An 8,461-nucleotide genomic window follows, 5' to 3' on the forward strand; every position below is an offset into this window, starting at 1 on the left:
ATTATTATCATTTTATTTCAATTATTAAACTGTTTTTATCTCAACCCACGAGGTTTTTCTAATTGTGCTCTTCCAATTCTCTCCCCCATCCCACCGGGGTGGGGGGGAGTGAGCGAGCGGCTGCGTGGTGCTTAGTTGCCGACTGAGGTTAAACCACGACACTAATATTGCCTGCATTAGATAACAGCCCTAATTCCTAAGTGTTAAAGTTCACGTAGCTCCTTCTGTAACTAAGGATATTGCAAGGAAGGCATCGTCCAACAGTTGTAGTGGGAGAACTGAGAAATGAAAGATGGTGGAAATATGTGAGTCAAAGGAAATGCTGATGGGCCACCTGCCTCAGAGCAGAAGCAAAGGCAGAGGAACTGAAGTTTCTGCTTGGCTCTCTGAAAGCCTTGCTTTCCAGGCCCATTCAGCTGGACGTAGGTGAGCTGCCACTGAGTACTTACATCTTCATATAGTCACTTGGCTAAGAGGAAGTTGGAATCCAGCTGTCATTACTGGCCAGTGCCAAAAATAACACTTCCACTTACTTTCAGAATTTTTACCCCATACTACAGAAGGCAAACTTTCTACTTGAGGTTACCTTTGCTCACCAACCAAAATAGTTAATAGTTAACTCTTCATAGTTACCATATTTTTAAACTGTTTTGGTTTATCTGCTAGTTTTTATCCAGTTTGATTTCAAGTAAATATTATTGCCCACATGATTCCTGTGAATTTGTAACATTTGTACAGTTATTTAAGTCACTGTAATTGGGCAAGGTAATATTATCACTATCGAAGCATCTGTTATTTTGCATTCAATCCAAAGTGGTACTATGTCCCAGAGGAGATCTTCCTATGCTTATCAGCTGTGCCAGGATTTATGATTCTGGTGCACATCAGAAATACATGACAAATCATACAAAAAGGAGCACTAATTAATTAATTAAAAAAGAATAAAATTAAATATTTGCAGCACTGAATAGATCTGCACAAGAGCTTTGAACAATGCTTCAGTGACTTTAATTTGCATAGCAGTTGGCAGTGCAACCTCCCCTGTTAACTAAAATTTTATTCACCATGAAACTTTCATTCTTGTACAACCTAAAAATATGTGTATAAATTAAGTTACTGATGATTTGTTGATAAACTCATATTAGCTACTGATGATAATTGCAAGACAGTTAAAGAATGAACATAAATTGTATTATAGGAAGGGGGAATACAAAATCTGGCTACTATCCCTTTTCATGCAACCAAATTAAATTTCTGGATAGTTCAATTACAACTTGCTTAGGCATGGCATTAAATCTTTTGCATTCTGCAACATGCCACCAAAGTGAATGACATCTCCAGATCATTAGATTTCATTTAAAATAGAATTTCAGGACTGTAAAATCAGTGCTACATCTATACAACTATCATTATTCATTATAGAGTAACAGGGTATTTATAATGTAGTCTTTAGTATATGTTAATTAAAATAATACAAATAACCGCTACTGTACTTTTAAACCACTGACAGCTTTACCACAGTAAGTGCCAGGGTGAGGCCCTTACAAAGCTAGAACACATTTTAAAACATGACATAGCATTCACATAATTTCCAGAGTAGTCATTTAAATTAAAATTGAATTGTCAGATTGTGTAGCTTTTAGGAAAGCTGACTGAATCACAGACAAAATTTATTAAGGGTGAAGGAAAAGGACAGAGAGTGTTTCACAAAATCATAGAATAATTTAGTTTGTAAGGGACCTCTGGAGATTGTCTAGCACAGCCTCCTGCTTGAAGCAGGGTCACCTGGAGCAGGTTGGTCAGGGCCTTGTCCTGTTGAGCTTTGGTTATCTCCGAAGTTGGAGATCCCACAAGACTTCTGGGCTGTCTGTGACAATGCTTAACCACTCTTGGAGGGGAAAACGTCTAGTCAAAATTTCCCTTGTTGCAACTTGTGTCCATTGCCCCTGTCACATTGCTACAAACTTCCAGTAAGTACCTGCCTCTCTGCTCTGTATCCTCCCATTAGGTAGATGAAGACCACAGTGAGATACCACTGATTGCATAGATATTATTTATTATTGTACTGCAATAACTGCAACTTCCTTAGATTTTTATTTTATATTTGTAAAGTCGCTCCTTGGCCTTTGTCAGAATACATGTGTCTCAGCCCCAGATACTATGGAATTTGCTGTTCACCCTGCCTATAAATGATGAAAGCAAAATAATCTTTCAATTTCCTTCTCAACAACCAAGGATTCTGGGGTAGGAACCCCAGAACAGTATTTTTTCCCTTTAGTCCACTGGCATCCAACAAGACAAAAAGTAAAAAGTAGGCTGGTCTGGAAGGCTACATCTAGAAAAAATTAGACTGGAGGATAAGGGAGAAATATGGGAGACCTACATACCACTTAAAAATGAAAAAGGGCCATGTCACCTCACCAAACATAGCTATTAGTCAGTCAGCCACAGCCAGAAATTTCTCATATTGATACCCCTTAGGTGGAAAGTTCTAATAACGCTTTTTGAAGATATATATAGCTAAGGACTTTGTTTAGATATGATAACCTTCTATATAAAATACTACTACTCAGTAGTGATAGTGTACTAGTAATAATTCTGTTACCAAAACATTCTCCTATCTGAAAAAAACATACTTACAGCATGATAAAACAAACATTATATTCATTTTAAGACAAGTTTTATATATCCATGGATTAAAAGGAATTCTTATTAAAAATAAGAAACCAAACAAACATAAATATACAAAAATATATACACACATTGTACTATGAGAATAATAAGGTATTTGAAACTGTGTTAAAAGCGCCAGGCACACAGGCAGACTATACCATAATTCTTGTTCTTTTTCACATATACTCAGGAGTGATTTTGCACACAAGACATCCCTTGCCCAGAAGAGAAGTTGCTACAGCTTTGCAGCCTGTGCATCTCTGTCAACTTGAGCCTGTTACCAGTGTCTGAACATTCAATGATTTAGCAGGTATAGATATAGCCCAGGGAATCAAGGCTGTCAGGGTGTCTAACTGAAATAACTCAGCTATAATGTCCACCAAAGATGGACAAAAATCTCAACCCCAGAATGCACTAAAAAAATAAAAAATGCTACTAAATTTCCATTACCACCATCTTAGTGGTAACAGGTATACTTCGGATGGATGCATGATTCATGAAAATGAGTAATTAATTATAAAGGACTGTCTCAAAATGCACTTAGCAGATGTCATCACAATTATTTAAGTGCCACTTCGAAGTGAGTAACATCAGCAGTCTAATTATCCCATGGAAAAAACTTTCTACGTTAATCTAAGAAGCACCTTGTATTGAACTTTGTAGAGCCTGACTGCTGGGTTGTAAGTATATTCTTCATTAACCTTTAGACAGATCCTTGCGCAATGCTCCCAGATGCTACACATAACACTAAGAAACCTGCATCTTGGAAATGTTTCCCAGGAGCAGAGAGAAGACGGAAAATTACTCAAAATTCACTTGTTCAGAGTATTTGAAAAATACTCTGTACTGTGGTACTCCAGTGTAGTACTTGTGCTGCCTTAATCCAAGGAACTTGATGAAACAAACAGGTTATGGCTACTAATTTTAACGCCGCCGTGATCTGCACTGATTAGACATCATATCACTGTTCTGCACCAGGGCGGGGGTGAGGAGAGAGATGGTGCAGGGCTCTTGCTGGATCTCAGTAAGAAAGGCCCAACAACAAATGGCTTAATAAGATAATTGCTTTACTGAGACAGAATAAGAAGAGGAATACAGAGAGCAAGTAAATCTTATGTCCCTTCAAATGCTGGGCACCCTGTGTTCATGCAGCATCAGGCGGACCCCAGATGGATTTTCCCACGGCACACTGCAGATCCTGTCCATGGAAGGAGGTTCCTCCTTTTTGGACACTTGAGCTATTAAATAATTTTCTTAGAAGAAAACAACTCTATTCATAAAGATGTTCACATGAGAACTTCTTGCTGCACTTTTAGATAAAAGCAAGACTATGGAGGTGGCATAATTGCTGGTACCAAGTAGGAGCTGCCTGCAGGCTCCTCTGGTGTAAGGCAATGGCTGAGGTTAATTGTGCAGCCAAGGGATTTGTGCAGCACAACACAACCTGAAGGCACAGCACAGACCTACTCAGGTTAACTGCTATGTGGATCACTAAATCAACCATCAACAATGGTCTTCTGGTCAGGATCACTACAAACATCTAAATGGACTTTTATTTTGTGCAGTAACACCAGAGGACAACCCTGGAACAGTGGTCTGGCGTTGGCAATGATATAATGTTGATTATTCCCTGCTTACTCACCAAAAGATTAATTAAGGACTTTTTGGACTGTGGAGCAAATGGTTGAAGGCTGAACAACTGTCCCCATTATGAAGTTAAGTGTTTTTTCTCCTTATGTATGTCAACATTGTCTTGTGCTATCAAAGTGTACACATGGAAGTGAAACTTTTGGTGGGGCTGAACACTTTGTTGTATAGCTAAGCTTAATTTTTGGAGGCAGAGGGCTGTATCAAATAACTAGGAAATAAGATCCAGAATATTGCAGTGTATTGAATATTCCAGTAAACTCCAAGTCTATTAATGGCTTCCCAACAAATGGTGAGAAAATGCACCTTATTGAATACTTTACCATTAACATTATGAAGAAAATAGATGACTGAAGCAGACATAGATAGTAAAATTTGATTGAATTTTTAAGGTTCAGGAAGCCACAGCTCATTTCACACTTGGTACTTTAATGCCATCTCAAAACTGTTTGGAAAGTTGTGATTTGGTTTCTTTCAACTGTTTTTCTGCAATAGGTTCTTTTTTGTCAATACTGTCCATCATCAGGTTGTTCAAATAAAAAGTAAATATCCCTTTGTAATTGCAGCTAATAGTATTCTAGTGTTCCTCCCAAGTTTGAGTCCATTTAGATGGATGTGCTTTTTGATTAATGACTTTGTAGATTTAACAGTCTTGCTGTGAAGTCAGTCTTTGTTACCACATCTAGATCTCCAGAGAGATTATTTGGTTCAATGATCATAGTTCTTGTTATTCAGCATTTTCTATTTCTGAATATTCAAATTATAAGCTGCCAATCTCACAGTGGCATGCAATATTTTGTCATCTTCACTTTGAATGCATAAATAGCAATATAAGTATACAATGCATTTTTGAAAGTCGTTCAGAGAACTGTTTGAGAACTGCTTAAGAAGTGAATTATAGTGTGTGATGGCACAGTCCTTTAGAGGTAGATGAGGAGCTGGTCTCACAATCTGAACTAGCTACAAACCAGAAACCACAGAGTTGCATTTCTTTAGCCCTGTGACTGATACTAAGTTTCTGGAGTCAAAATTGCACAATGACAATGAATGGACCCTGCCACCCATTTTCTTGGTTGCATTTCTCATTTGTGTATTTGTACAAGTTCTACCTAGAGAGCACTTTGTTCTTTGTCTTTTCAAAGCGTTTGCTTTCCCTCTATTGAATGCTTACTCTTTTGAAACTAAAGGGCCCAAAAGTTTTCACTGTGAATGTGCTCTTTCAATTATATATAGTCTCAGGTATCTTGCCTCACCTATGATCTGACCAAGTCCAGAACTCAAGTGTAATGGCAGATCTTCTGTACTTGCTTATGAGAGTGTCTACTAGTACCTTCACAGCTTGGTTCTTATTTATGCCACCTATTCTTCAAAACTGTCAAGAAGCCTGCGTTATTACAAATTGCCTCCAAATCTACCAAAGTTATGTAAAGAAGAACACAAGTAACAGATGTAAAAACAAAACTAGTACTATAGCATCTAATTTCCATGTTGGTGGCAATCTTAGAATGTCATGTAGGATGACAAAAGATTCTGTTTGAGCTTGACATACCTGTGTCTACATGTATGTGGCAACAGGTACTCTGGGTGTTTGACTCACCCTCATCAAAACTTCTAAGCCACTTGAGGTGGCCTGGAGTTTTTTGCTGGGGTGCACCTCAGAAAGGCTCACATCTACCCTAGTCCCTGTGTCATGTTACCAACCACATGTAGATGACTCATATATTCTAGTGTTATATCAAATGGCACTTGACACTTCTGTCTGCATACCCAAATCAATCCCTGTGCCTAAGAACAAATTTTATTGAGTAGAGTTCTAGTCAATCCAGTCAATGGAGCCTTGAGAATAGTTTGACTTCCTGTCTAAAGAGGACACTTTGTGACTGGTCAGATTATTTGCAGTGTAAACACATTGCTCTGTACCGGCTTAACTCAGATGCTTAAAGACGGTGGTTCAATTCAGTTTCTTGAACATATCCATCTGGTCCCACTTGTGATGCCCAAAAGTTGCCCATATGGCTTTCAGATGGAGCTTTGAAAGGTCAAACATCTCTTGGAAGTTATGTGTCAGATCTGCCAACGCCACGCAAATATTTCCAGTACACTGGAGCATCTCAAATGACACCGGATGCCTACATTTTGGCAGATGAAACTCAGCCCATGATACCCAGTAGGTAAAATAGGAGCTTAGACTCATGCTGCACATGTAAACATCTATGTGCAAACACCTAAATTTGGGTGTCACATTGTGGCCCGCTCTGTCAGCATAGAAGAACTCTGCTAAGCCACAAAATATACTTGACTCATATTCTGATACTTCTGAATCATTTACCAACCCAACTCATGGATTCTGAAAAATTAAAAATGAACCAGAAAAACAGGGCTGGAGAATTTCGCCCAGTGTAAATGACCCGTAATTAAATAATGATCCTATTCCTTTTCTTGATTCTTTCATATGGTTATCTGGTATAAAGATTCTTTACAGAAGTAACATATTTTTACTCCACCAGGCTCCCAGCATAATGCCAGGTGAGTGAAGAAAGTGAGATCTGGCATAGGAAATTCTGCGTAGCTTTGCCACAAAAGCTATTAATGAAAATGAGTTTCCTCTAGTGCTGCTTCTGAGTGAGTAAAAGTCCCTAATCTAATGACAAACCGTATACTAGAAGACAGCCTGGAGGCTGAACATGGCAAGAGCACTGTATGCTAAATTTCTTTTTATTCAGTCAATTTATGAGATTAGTCCATGTCACAGATTAGGTCACATGATGTTACAGCTGTTTCTGACTTTCTTTAAAGTAGTTCCTTCCTCCCTTTCTCTCTTTAGCGTTTGTTTATTTAGAAATTGTAGCATATAATTTTTAACTGCTTAATAAGTCCAGTGTAATTTAAAGCTGCTATACTGAAATATATGACAACAGCTTAAAAAATGTTTTAAAACCAAAGATCTATTTTACAGTCTGGGGAAAAAAAAAAGGATATCTGGCTAAGTCCTGGTGTCCTGGGTCCTGGTGGACAGCAAGTTGAACATGAGCCAGCAGTGTGCCCTTGCTGCAAAGAAGGCTGAGGGCATCCTGGGCTGCATTAGGCAAAGTATTGCCAGCAGGTCAAGAGAGGTGATCCTTCCCCTTTATTCAGCACTGGTGAGGCCCCACCTGGAGTACTGTGTCCAGTTATGGGCTCCCCAGTACAAGAGAGACATGGACATACTGGAGAGAGTCCAGTGAAGGGCTATGAAGATGATGAAAGGATGGAAGCATCTCTCCTATGAGGAAAGGCTGAGAGAGCTGGGACTGTTCAGCCTAGAGAAGAGAAGGCTCGGGGGACCTCATCAATGTCTATAAATACCTGAAGGGAGGGAGCCAGGCTTTTTTCAGTGGTGCTCAGTGACAGGACAAGAGGCAATAGGCACAAACTGGAACACAGGAGGTGCCATCTGAACATCAGGAAACACTTTGTTACTGTGAGAGTAACTGAGCACTGGCACAGGTTGCCCAGAGAGGCCGTGGAGTCTCCGTACTTGGAGATATTCAAAAGCTACCTGGACATGGCCCTGAGCAACTGGCTGCAGGTGGCCCTGCTCAAGCAGAAGGGTTAGACAAGGTGATCTCTAGATGTCCCTTCCAACCTCAACCATTCTGAGATTCTGTGATTTTGTGTTTCTAAGAGTTGTGTATCCACACTGAGACAAATTCCCTTGATTAATAAGTTGAAATAGTATTTTTCTTCAAGATCTTTCTTGATCCTATGCTAATTCCACAGAGTTGCAATATAATTACTGACAGAAAAACATTTTTTATGTAAAATGTGGAAGAGATGATAAAACTCACATGTTGAGTGATGTAAGCTTTCCACTGATGGCAGCAACCCTAATTCCAGACTGAAGACTAATGTCTTTTTGAATTATTCATTTATCATTTGTTTTAACTGGCCCAGTAGTGAATCTGTGTGACTGAAGTAAGCTTAAGTATTTAGCATCAGGAATCTTCTCTCACTTGCAAACTTAGTGATAATGCCAGAGATAATTGCTCCTCTTTTGGAGGTGCAAACCGCCTGCAAAGGTCAGTGCTTTCCAGTCTACTGACTCAAGGAATCATAGAATCATTAAGGTTGGAAAAGACCTCTAAGATCATCGAGTCCAACC

The sequence above is a fragment of the Aptenodytes forsteri genome, unplaced genomic scaffold, assembly GCF_000699145.1.
Source record: "Aptenodytes forsteri isolate BGI_AS27 unplaced genomic scaffold, ASM69914v1 Scaffold94, whole genome shotgun sequence".
Classification (NCBI taxonomy): domain Eukaryota; kingdom Metazoa; phylum Chordata; class Aves; order Sphenisciformes; family Spheniscidae; genus Aptenodytes; species Aptenodytes forsteri.